The sequence below is a fragment of the Choloepus didactylus genome, chromosome 7 (assembly GCF_015220235.1).
Source record: "Choloepus didactylus isolate mChoDid1 chromosome 7, mChoDid1.pri, whole genome shotgun sequence".
Taxonomy (NCBI): domain Eukaryota; kingdom Metazoa; phylum Chordata; class Mammalia; order Pilosa; family Megalonychidae; genus Choloepus; species Choloepus didactylus.
In genome coordinates this window covers 1,039,062-1,052,176 of record NC_051313.1, presented here as the reverse complement: position 1 = coordinate 1,052,176, position 13,115 = coordinate 1,039,062, and the positions used below count along the sequence as shown (strand labels likewise).

Below are 13,115 nucleotides of genomic sequence, written 5' to 3'. Positions count from 1 at the left end.
TATAATTCTGCATTGTGGCTCCTGGGGGTAAAACTCACCGAGTCTGGGGCTCCCCAAGGTCTGGGGAGTTTCTGTCCGAAGCTGATCCAGGCTCCGTGGGCTCTTCCCGTCCCACCCACGCTGGCTCCAGTGGCTTCCCCTCCTGGTGGGCAGGGACCTGACCTGCCGCTGCCTCCAGCGTGGGGGTGGCCGTGGCCGTGTGGCCGCAGTTCTCCCAGGGATCTAAGCAGAGTTGTTGATTTTCGGCTTGTTCAGCTTTTTTGCTGTGAGGGCCAGACTGACAATTTCTAAGTTCCCCAGTGAGTCATATAAATGAAGAGAAACTTTTTTGAAAAACATGTAAATCCTGTAATCAGGCTTTGTGTTCTCAAAGCCCTATCCAGTAATCTTGCTGAGAAAATCAAAGCAATAAGTATAGCTTGCACGTTGCCTTTATTGTCCCTGACGTAGGGAGCTGACTCTGCCTCCTGAGCATCGTACACCTGAGCCCACGAAGGGGGTCGCTGACATCTGACTTTCATTTCAGGGAACTCAGGTTGCTTCACTGAGAAGTTTAGTAATTGCTCAAAATATACTGCATCAGATATACATGGCACGTTAAGATCATGACCCGTTTGTTAGACTGTTGCCCACTGAAGAGACAGACCCCAGGGGTGTCCGTGCCGGTGGGACCTGGACCTCAGTCATCCGGGGCACGGACGCAGGCGGGGGTCTTGCCTGCACTGTCACAGAAGGTACAGCAGCCAGTGGTAGGCGCCAGGCCAAACGTTACCCTGCTCGTTTGATTTAAATTTATGGCTTATATTGTCTCTTTCTGCATTGAAAATATCAAACATTTTCGGAATTTCACAGTCATGTATAAATACGCTGTGATGCCATCGTTCTCACAAAATACGTCAGATAAAACTAGTGCCGATTTTTTTACATTCATGTGGCCATTTAGTATCAGAGGTGACACTGATATTTTAATATATGTGTAAATCATATCAAAACCATTATTTCCTTTAAATATTAATTATGTTTACATGAAAAACAACTAATTTCTGTTTCTTAAAGTGTTACTGAGTTCATGGTGATGTGTGTGATATTTTCAGTATGAGATGTGAAACTGGCATGGATTTTAAAGAGGAATCTCTGAGAACGTTACAGAAGTAACTGGTGTTCCTCAGGGAAGCGACGGCAAGCACGTTTGCCACCTGGACAGGGAAGGGAAGGACAGTTTTTGGCAGGTGTCATTTCTTGACCTTACTCTTTAAGAGTCAGTGCTTTTATTGGGACCAAAAAAAGCACAAAAAGGATCCTTTGTATTTCCTTACAGCTGTGCTCTAGATGCTTGCCTGTAACAGAAAAGCTTCCTTCCCTCAGCAGTTACTCGTTCAGAACCGCCTGTAGGTGAGGCACTCCAGCGAGTGCCGGGGGGACCCAAAATCAAGTCAGGGCAGACCCCCCTTTCAGAAGTCCAAGGGGATGGGTCATGCGTGCGCAGATGTAGGGTGAAGGGTGCAAAAGTCAGCAGCCTGAGCGCTGTAAGGAATGAGAGGAGGGAAGGGGTGAAAATGTCTGTGGTGAAGTGAAGTTGAGCTGTGCCTATAAGGAGTAGGGAGTTTGACTGTAAATTAGCCATCCAGAATATTTCTTACATTTATGATAAAAGGTTCATGGTAGAAATTAAAGAAATGTGAAGAGAAATTAGAAATACTTTTTTTTAAGGAAAAATGACAATTTTAAGTACAAAAACATTGGATAAACTTATATGATAAAATTGAAAGTCACAGGCAAAATAAAATATTTCTTACCTTAGTAAACAAAATGTGAACATAGCTAAAAATATAACTATTATCCTCAGTATTTTAAAGCTCCTGTCGTATAGAGTGGGATAGGTATATATAGTTTTGAACTTCCTATCTAGTTGGCTAACTCTAAGATTACAAAATTTTGCCATTGTGGTACTACTGCAGGATTTTAGCTCTAGTAGATGAATTTTACTCAGTTAACTAATATCAAGAACTTTTAAATACTCTTTAAAAAACAGTTAATTACCTGCTCCTTTTCTTTGTACGTACTCGTAGCATCTCTTGCAATACCAAATGTTTTAGTTTCCTGGCTGCTCAAGCAAATGCCAATGCAATGGGCTGGCTTGAACAGTGGGAGTTTAGCAGCTCAGGGTTTTGGGGCCAGGACAAAGGCTACAGCAAGGCGTCCTCAAGGCGATGCTTTTTCCCCAAAGACCTTGGAGCTCTGGGGCTGCTGCCTCCGTCCCTGGGCGTGTCTGTCTCTGCGATGCGCATGGCGGCCCCTCCAGCCTCTCCTTCTCTTCTGGGCTCCACTGACAACCTTTGCTTCTTGCTTACTGTGGCTTTCTCTCCATCTGACTGAATTTCATTCTGCTTATAAAGGCTCATCCTGAGTGAAATGGGCCACACCTTAACTGAGGTAGCCTCATCAAAAAGTCCTACTTAAGCCACAGGAATGGCTTAAGTTTAGGAACATGTTTTTCTAGGGTATGTAGCTCCAAACCACCATACCAGAGTTTTATAATTTAGGATTTGTAAATTTCTTATGCTATACAAAACTGGAGTTTCTAGCTGAACGAGAGTATTTATGTTTTCATTGAGGCAAACTAAGTCCCATTTAAAGAACTTTTATTTATTTCTTTAAACACAACAAAAAAATTCCAAGATCGGAATTCCAGCTACTTGTTTTTAGGCATGAGAAGTAAAAAAATAGGACATTTTTTGGTAGGAAAACAGCAGAGTTAAAGTAATCCCTAAAATTACAGGTAGTAAAATTATAAATACCCCAGTTAAGGTGATTGGGTCAAAATAAATAGTTCTATCTTTGATCTTTAATGACAGACCTATTCATAGTATAATTTCACATTGATAGAATGCTAATCAAATGATTATGATGGGTTGAAATATTGAGTACTGTTTCTCTACATTTACTGTTTTCACATATGGGGGTTAATCCTGCCGTGGAAGGATTCCGCACCACCAGTCGTCGTTTTCTCTGTACCCTTGCATGGGTGGGTAACTGTGTACACGACAGGTCTTTTTTGTCCATAATGTGGGAGCTTGTTTAGGGGCTACCAGATTATCTCCTTATATTTTTCCTACTCCCACCCGCTGTCTGTGACTGACCCTTGTCTTCACTCATGTAGGTTTTCATTGCCACAAATTCAGGTGATGAACGGTGAATAATTTTATAGAAAAGGGTATCAAGTATCTTTATTTTAAAGCATTTTCTTTCATTTATGTCTAATTCATTTAATTTACTTTGAATAGGTTTTGACATTTTATATCAAAATATTATTTTCAGTGAAAACCCAAAGCAGAAAGTTTTCCAAGATGGTAGCCAATGATATAGGTAGGAAATAGAAATTTCTATTTTGTTTCTGATCTAATGCCCTGCTATATGCAATGCTAACCCAACACCAGAAGATTATCCAGTGCATTGTGTTTTGTATATATTAATTTGTTATTCCTTGTGCTAAGCAGTAATTTCTTGGGCTGTGTCTCTTCTAAACTCATTACAAAAATCATTAAAAATCAATTTTGGTTCTTTCTCTGATTTACACTGTGAATTCTATTAGTTTTTATTTTTGGTGTAAGATAAAGCATGGTTCAATTTATTCCATGAATAGCACAACTGTATTATTCTTAAGTTTTAAAGGAATTTATTCCTTTATAGTTCCCCCCACACACCTTTATTCCATCTCCCTCACATTTCAGAGAAATGGTTTTCTAAAGGATTGACTTTTCAGTCTACAGTCTGAATTACCATTGGGTTAAATGGGAATTTTCTAGGGCCCACACCCAAAAGTAAATATGAAGGATGGAGAATTATACTATTCCTTCAGATTAAATTACTCTAAAGTTTAAAATTGGGGAACCAATATATGATCAAAATTTGGGTGCATAATGTACAATCAACCTAGATTTGGGGTGGATTGTGTCTCTAAAATTTTTAAAAGGCTTGGAAAACACTTTTAGAAAAAAGAATAAATTTAATGTTTGATTTAAATCCAAAAATTTTATTGTACAGTTATTAAATTCCCTATTTCCCCCCAAAAGTCCCACCATATATTCCTTGAATTGTATTAAATTAGATGAATTTCTGGGAAGTTGTAATAGTTTTAGTTTTTTTCAACAGGTAATGCTTGATATATATATATAGTTAAATGAAATTTTCAAAAAAGTCTTAAAAGTAGCATCCATGTTGTAAGTTGAACCCTGTTTTGTGATTTTAATGGGGTCATTTAAAATAAGATTGTCTATTCCTGGGCAAAGGGCTCTTTGTGTAATGAGAATCAATTATTTACCTCTTTGTATTTGTGTGGTTTTTGGTGAATCAGTTGGTAAAAGTTAAATCACTTTAATTGTGTGCTGGTACTACAGCAGAATACCTTTTCAACCAATTTCCTTTATAAGATACTCTATCTTAATTGTACTCTAGAGGTTTTTTTATTGTCACATAATGTAAAAAATTAGAAAGGACTTTCCTACATGCAGTTTACTGAACAACTTTTAGAATTTAGTTACCTAGAAATCATACCTCATGTGAAAGGGAATTTGTACATAATTTTTTTCTGTGTTTTGGATAGTATATGGAATAGCAAAGCTTAAATATTTGAAAGACTTCACTAACAAAGTTGCTAGGGCTGAGCTCACTTTGAAAAGAATGATTCTTTGATAACTTCCTTGCTTTCTAAGTTATTGGCCAGTTTTTTTGTCATGCCAGTTTTCATAGTTACATTTTTGGGAAAACTTGTTTATTTACCTTCTTAAAATTATATTTGTGCACGTAATACATAATTATTTTTCATGTTAGGAGCCGTTGATCTAGCCCCTGCTTTATATGGAGTGTGTGTATTCTGTTGAATTCTTTGAGTATGTTCATTAATCCCAAGATTGAGGCATCTAGAACTGGAAAGCTGATTGATTTCCCACGTTTTTCTGCACTTGAGGAAGATGGACCCATCTAGGCTTTCAGGTTTTCGGTCTTAAGAACAGTGGTGCGTTAGTTTATCCCCTGACATGACTAGTTTGTCCTAAGGCGTAGCGTAAAGCAGGCTGGAAGCACATGCACTGTCACAGAACCCTGCAAGAACCTTCAGAGATCCCCGAGCCCTCTGCCAGAAGCGGGCGTTTCGGCACCAGGCCCATGACTCGGGGTTCGGGAATCTGTCCTGGCTCCAAACGGCCTTGTGGACTCCCCTTTGTCCACCTCATCTGTGGGCGTCACTCCGCTTCGTAGGGCAGCACGTGAGGACAGCGTCAGAGCCGCCGGGGCTGCTGCTGGCCGTACACCCTCCCCTTTGTTCCTTGGGGGCTGGGGCGGGGGCTCCCACTGGGGCCTCTGACCTGCCTGGAAAGCAGGATTGCTGAGGTGGCTCCACAGTTACCATCTCCCTGGTCCTCTGTAAATCATCCTTCCCATGTGGCCACTCAGTGACCCCGAGGAGCTGGGTCAGGGGCAAGGGGACGTGCACAGAGCCCACGGGTGCACCCAGAACTGTGTCCCCCCAGCCCGTGCTGGGCGCCTCCCCAGACAAGGTGTGGAGGGTCCAAGGACGCCAGCACGTCCTAGCCCAGTGCTGCACTTTCCTACCCAGCCTCAGGACCTAACACCTGATCCTGGGGGTCTGCTTTGCTCAAGTAGGCGCTGCCGGGAGAGGAGGGTGCCCTGGCCCCCCAAGGCTAACTCCCTACTTGCTGGCTGGTTCACAGCCCACTTGGGCGAAGGTCCCGCGGCGGCTTCCTGGGAGAGGCACGGGGGCAGCACACACACGGCTCTCCCTTGTGCCACGCAGGCCTCGTGTTTCGCGTTGTTAGTAAAGCCGTAACAGCCAGCATTCCCAAAGCCACCGGCTCCTCACAGTGATGGCAGCTCTGGCAATCACCGAGGAAATAGGATTGGTTATCAGTTTATTTTTTCATTTATATTTTCTAACAATCGGAACTATACAACACTCTAAGATTTTTTGTTATTTTAAGTTTGTATATAAATAGTACTAAATGTATCTTTGTTAACAAAGCATTCATCAGATTTGGCATGATGTCCTTACCATGCGCTAGCATGCTTTGCGGGGTTGAAGCCACGTGGTTGTTTCTAAAGGCTGTGGGTCCTGTGTCTGCTCCCTGATGGTGCTCCTTCTTCTCAAAGTGGTTTCCAGCTGGAGCCCATGGGGTGCAACTCGGGCCGCGTCCCATTCCATTGCCTGTTTTCATGTAGAAGGTATGGTTACTAATAAACTTGCTGATTACGTGAAGCTATAAGGGGAAACTAACACAAAGATTAAAGAATAAGGATTCAAATTATGGTGACTTGAGTTCTGCTGCTGCAGAACCAGCAGCTGCGCCTGCTGGCAGCCCCTGCCCGTGAGCCCAACGCTGGTGCTTTTCAAGCGGGGTGTTGGTTCCAGGAAGATCCCTCCCCAAGGCCCCACTGTCTTTCACACTCTGAGTCAGTAGTTATTTGAGCACTGCTTAATTTCCTTAATCATCAAAACCTAATGTTTGAAGTCAATTTAAATGAAGATAACATTCATTGATCCAAGTCCAAGTGCCGTTTCCATTCGCTCACTTATATGCAAGTCCCAGTGATTCCTTTTTGAAGTATTCGAAGACAACTTAAATCCATTCTTTGTCATTTCATTCTAAACCACTAACTGATTAAATCATACCATTTCAAAGGAGTTCCAACCCCTTTATTTTTTGAGACCTGAAGTTCGGTGGTCTCTGCAGAGGGGACGGCCTCCTGGGGCCAGAGCCCAGGTCCCACTCGGCAGCTGCCCCTCGTTCCGTCCTTGGAGCGCAGCGTCCAGGTTTTCTCTTACATGGTCTCCCTTTCTTGTGCTGTTTTCCTACTTTTTTCACATTCACAAGTTGTAGAGTAAATTCACAGGGGATCCTTTGGAGTTTGCTGCCATATGAATGAAAAGGTATGTATCAAATTAATTAAATAGTTTACTTTATAAAATTATTGTAATCATTATGAAACTCAATTAAATTGATGCTGCTGTTTTTACTTTATATTCCCCAATATTCAACCCAAAATGTGGCTGTTGAATCTGTAGAAATTCTTCTTTGTATTTACTGTCGAAGGAATAGCAGCTCATCTTGGAAGAGAAGATGAGTCAAGAGTGCAGTGTGCTGTTTTAACAGGTAACCTTAATACTTCCTGCTTTAAACAACGGTTACTTAATCTTTGTGTGGTCAAGACCTAAATTTTCACAGGCAGGTACTTTAAAGCAGTTGTTCTAGTCTGAGTTCTTCTAATGAATTCTTTTTCTTTTTCAGGGTGACTAAAATATGAAGATTAATGGCATATTGCATATTCAAATTTTAAATTTATTTCTAAATGTATTTTCTGTCAAGTTTCATAATAAAGTATGCTTAGCAAGGTCTGTCTGTGTTTTATATTCCAGCACCTCCTCTTGAGTACGTTCAGTACTCTGTAAAATCACCTTTTTCTCCCATTAGAATGATGTACAAGGATCTTTCTAGAAATAACTTGCTATGTTTGCTTCCTAACACAGTTAAAGAAAGCCTAGTCCTAATTAAGGTTGTATTACTGAAATAATGGCTCTGTCCACTATTATTTAAGCAGAACTATAAATGTGGCAATTTATGTTCTGCCATTATTGTTATGCTAGATTTATGTAATACTTCTTATTCTGTAGAAAATGCTCTTTGAGATAATACAAAGAGTCTTATGTAATTTTTAATATTCTAGACCTAACTGACAATAAATTTTATGAGTTTTTATAAAACAGAGGCAGGGGAAAGAAGTTGAAAACAAAAGCACTAGGAGTTCAAAAATGAAAAAGAATTGTTATAGCCAAATCTTTACCAGACAGGTATTGGTGCCTCTTTACAGATTTCCATCCATTTCAGGTAATGAGTATGTGTTCTGTGAGTATTTCTAAAAATCACCTTTTTGATGAATGGACCTTTATTTAATGTGTTCCCTTATTTTCTTTGTGCCATTTCGCTTGGGAAGGAATGCAGCTCCTTTGTATCTCTGCAGGCTCCAGTGACAACACTTCTCGATGCTCACTGGGTTCATACACCCTGAGTGCTTGGTGCTTACAGAGAGATGCTGTTTTGCAGGATAGGTTGATTCTGTTCCCAAAATCATGGAATTTACATTCCAGTATGGGGATTAGACATTGATATCCTTGGTTTTAATGGCTATTAAAATAAGTGCCAAGAGAGTTCTCTTGGTCCTGGTTTCCTCCTTGGTCCCTTAAAGAATAAATCTAATCCTTTCCACCTAATATCACTTCACATCCTTGACAACTGCTATCGTATTTCACATGAATCTTTTTTCTTCTCTGTTGTCATATCTTCCAAGGTGAATTTCAGTCCCTTCACCATCCTGGTTTTATTTAATATGCATACATTTGTCTTTATCCCTTACAGAAGAATGGCATTGGCTCTCTGTGTGACGTGAGAACGTTGATTTGTAACTTTAATTATTGAACGTCTTTCAGCATAAACAAAGATCAGTTTGCTTTTTGTCCATCAGTTTGCTTGTGTGATAATAAGTTCTTTGACCTTTTATCACTATTAAACTGTATTTTGCTATAAATGTCACATTCTAGAATCAGGAGTTACAGTTCTGTTTGTCTTTCTTTTATAATTATTGTTTAGAAAAGTGAGATATGGAACAAACAGTGTGCTTAATTTCAAAGAAGCAATGAAAATCTCCATAACTCAGAAACCTTGCTGGAATTTCTCCAGGTGCAGAGAGTTAGAAAGCACCAACTGCAAGGGCACTGCCATTCGTTGTCTGGTGGTCCGAACCCAGCTCCCCTGGGCATCAGACCCTTTCCTTGGTGGGAGCTGCTGTCACAGGCCAGATTGCTGCAGCCGGAAGCAGAGGCCCAGCCCCTCCAGCCACACACACTCTGCCCTGCTCGGCCAGGCTGTCAGCCGGCTGGAGCACGTCTGAACCAGGGCTCCCGGGCTGAAGGGAGCCCTTCTGCCTCTGTCGTCCCTGCTGTAGACACAGGCCCAGAAAAGTGGGGCCCATCACACGTCCCAGCAGCCCAGGAGGTAGGAGCAGGGAAGATACGTAGGACAAAGGGCAAGAGTCAAAGAAGAAGAGCAGAGACACCAGGTGTCCAAGACCCCACTTGCCTGGCTCACCTTCAGGACAGAGGCCATGGCAGAAGGCGAGCCGGGCCCCGGTGAGGGCAGAGTTTCTTGATAAGTGCAGTGAAGTCAGCCAGCTGGGCAATAACCTGTGTGTGTCCCGAGACATAAGGACGGGAGTGCCAGAAAATTGATGTTCACAGAAGTGTGCCAGAGTACGGGAGCAGGCAGGAGGACCAGACGCAGGTCGTATAGGCGGGGATTCTGCCTCTTTGGGGCCTGACTGAGCAGCCCTGGAAGCAAGCATATTCCCAGGGGAGCCACAGACGCCAAAGGATGCAGGCTTGTAGCCTAAATTTCAGCTTGATGATGCATGGCATCACCGGCTTGGTCAGGACACATGAGACTTTGTCAGCCGGCTGAGCACAGGCCCAGCCCTGCTGTCCTGGGAGGAAGGCAAGCACCGTGACCTCCCGGTACCCCAGCCTTTCTGTCGCTGCCCAGGGCGGGTTGCACCCCAGCTGGGTGGCAGGTCACCCAGCCAAGACAGCAGAGGTTGTGGACTGCCGAAGGGATGGGATTTGTGGAGCAGGCACCGGAGAGTAGGGCAGCTCGGAGGGCACTTGGCTCCTGCCCCTGCTTGGGGCAGGCCCAATGCACAAGGCAGACAGCTAGTGCTTGCCATGGCCTGAGAACTGAGCAAAATGCAGTTTGGTACTGAAAAGTTCATTATCGGGAATCGTAAGTACTGGATGGGTTTAGTATCACCAGACGGAGATCACAGAAGGGTTGTAGGCTGCAGACAGATAAATAGAAGTTATGCAATCTGAAGAACAAAGAGAAAAAAGAGAGGGAGAAAAATGGAAAGAACTTTAGGGACCTGTGGAAAAGTGTCATGTGGTTTCATTGAACTCCCAGGGGAAAAAAATCTGACAAAAAATATTTGAAGAAATAATGATCAAAATCTTTCCAAATATGGAAATAAAAATTTGAAAAGATTTTGAGCTGAGTATAATGAAAATACGTCATAATTTGTGAGGCGCAGTCAAAGGAAAATATATACTTTGAGTGCTTATGTTAGAAAAGTACAATTTAAAGCCAGTGATCTTAAATCTCTACCTTAAGTAGAAAGAATGAAATAGCAAAATTCAATGAAATAGAAAACAGATAAACGATAGAGGAAAATAGCAAAGCCCAAAGTTGTGTTTTTTTTAATTGATAAAACTAGCAAAACTACTGAACAAAAAAGAGTAAATAGAAATGACCAATATCGGAAATAAAAGAAAAGATGCCACCACACATCTGCAGACATTCAAGATATAATAAAAGGCTATTGTGTACAACTTCATGCCCAGTAAATTTGATAAAGTAAATGAAGTGGGATTTTTTACAACACATGAATGACACCTGATGAAATGGAAAAATCTAAAGAGCCCTATATCTTTTTTAAGAAGATTAATTTGTATTTATTAAACCCTTCCATAAAGAAATATACTCTAGGCTCAGATGGTTTCCTTTACAAATACTGTCAAAATTTTAATGAATAAGTAATATCAATCTTTGGTAAAATAGAGGAGGGAGAAACCTGACTCGTTTTATGAGACAAGCGCAACCCTGATACTAAAAACCTGACCAACAAGATGAGAAAAGGAAGCTACAGCCCAGACTCTTCACCGTAGAGGCAAAAATCTTAACATATTAGCAAATTGAGTAAAACAGTATATGTGAAGGATACAGCACCCATTCATGACGCATGAAAATCCTCTCACCAAACTGGGATTAGAGGGGAATTTCTTAATCTAACAGCATGCACAAAAAATCCATAGCTGAAATCAGAAATGAGTATGAAACAGAACATTTTCACCCTAAAATCAGAACAGTGCAAGTACATCCTCACCACTCCTACTCCCCGTAGCACGGGGGCTTGAACAAATGCAGAAAGACGAGAAAAGGAAAAGCCTGGAAAGGACAGAGTGGAACGGTTCTTATTCAGAGATTACATGATTGTTTACGCAGGAGACTATGAAATCTACAGCAAAAAACACTAAAAGTAAGTGAATGTAATAAGGTCGCAGGACACAAGAACAGTGGGCCCAAATCAGGCATCTGGGAGGAAAAAGCACATCTCCCGCCGGGGAGCGGTGGGGCGTGTCCCGATGGCGCCGAGTCGAATCTGGAGTGGCTGTGGCCTGAACCAAAGAGCAGAGCTCAGCAAATGGAGAAGCCGTGGCAAAAAGCTAATGTCGAGCTTTAAATCCATCTAAGCATGCAGCCAACACTAAACCTTTGTGCAAATTACATTTACAATATGGAGTGTCAGTGTCTAAAACTCACAAGTGTGGGAAACAGCGTAGCTAATAAAAACCAGGGCGTAGGAGTGTTTGTCCTTTCACGTGGCAGAGAGCGACTTTCCTGTCACAGCCGAGAGCCACGTCCGTGCAACCTAACACTGAAACACAGTTACAAAAATGGCATCCACCGTAATGCTTTTCATGAAGCATTTTCTTACCCTTATGAAGATCTTTGAAGAAATAATATATTTTATAGTAAAATATTTTTGAAAAAACAGCAGTTCCTTTAGTTTTACTTTAGTTAAGTTTAAGTAAAATTATTAATTATCTTGTATACATTTTAATGAAAAATAATCAGTGGCCATCTATGTGTATCTATACAAAGAAAGATATCAGAAGGGATTTTCAACTAATCTTAATGATTATTTCTGGTTGGTGACTTAGTGTTTTAATTCTTTATGTAGAACAGGAATTCTTTTATAAGACATAATCTTAAAAATCTAGTTTAAATGTTAGCAATGACATTCTTATGTCTGGTTAACAGTGCTGCCTCAGGTTGTCACTGCTTCTCACTGGAATTAAAGGAGAACTTGGATGTCCACAGTTTCGGGAATCCAGTGAGGGCTGGTGACCCATGTCCAGTGCTGCTGCTGGGTGGATCTGGCTGGCCACTGCACGCTGCCCCGTCTCACCGGGGGGGAAGGTTTCGAGGGGGCCTCTTATTTCCACTCAAGGTAAAAGCGCTTCAGCTCCAAGGATTTAACTGTTCTCTCCCTCAGTAAGTGACTGCAGTCAGGCAGGTTCCCTTCAGAGGCTGCAGCCGTCAGTCTGGCTCCACATTTCTCAGCAACACTAAATTCCCAAGTTTTGGAGAGATACCACGGGAACTGTGACTTTTACACTTTGCCAGATATTCTCTGTTGCATGTTTTTCTTTGATTTCAGCTTAACAGTTTATAAAATATGATTTATATGCCCTTCTTTTTGAGAAAGAAAAAAAATAAATAAAGCAAACCTAAACCATAGTTTTGAAGACCTTGGATGGAGATGGGTTCTGTACTGGCTTGAGGTCTCCTCCTATGGAGCACCATGCTAAGAACATAATCCAAAAGATTTGGATAGATTTATGTACAACAATTTTTATTGCAAAACTGGACAATACCCAAATGTGTAGTGAGTGATCATATAGATAAATATGCAGCTATTATAATGTACTCACAGATAATGACATAAGAAAAAAGAGCAGGATACGGACTTGATATATTATAACTGATCTCAAACATGAAAAGAAAAGAGGATTTTAAAAAATGCCTGGCATGAAATATGCAAAGCTGTTGCTTCTTGATTGTGGGCATTGGTGGTGACCTTTGTCTTTATTTTCCAAGATTTCTGTGAAGAACACGTAGTTTTAAAAAAAGCTTATTAAAGATAAAAACAAATTTGCTTGGGGGGACAGTAAGCAAATGTTAATCTGATACTGTCTATCAATCTATTAAGATATTTATGTCTTTTTTGGTCTAAAAAACTCATTCTCTGCACTGAAAAGAGAACATAAGTTTTAAAATATTTTGTGAAGAAACTAAAAAAAAATCCTCGGTGAAAGATGCCTTACAAAGACTTTATACTGTTATTTCATCTCTCTGAAATTCTAGAAAGGCAAAAATATTCTGAGGTGGAAAAAAGTCAAAACAGTGGCTGTGTCTGGGATGGGGAGGGATTGATCG

General features: G+C 41.2%; 1 protein-coding gene across 6 annotated transcripts in view; it reads left to right on the top strand.

Annotated features, from left to right (window-relative positions):
• Positions 1-13,115, top strand: part of STXBP5 (syntaxin binding protein 5) — a 203,072-nt gene that overhangs the window by 142,772 nt on the left and 47,185 nt on the right. The window lies entirely within an intron of this gene.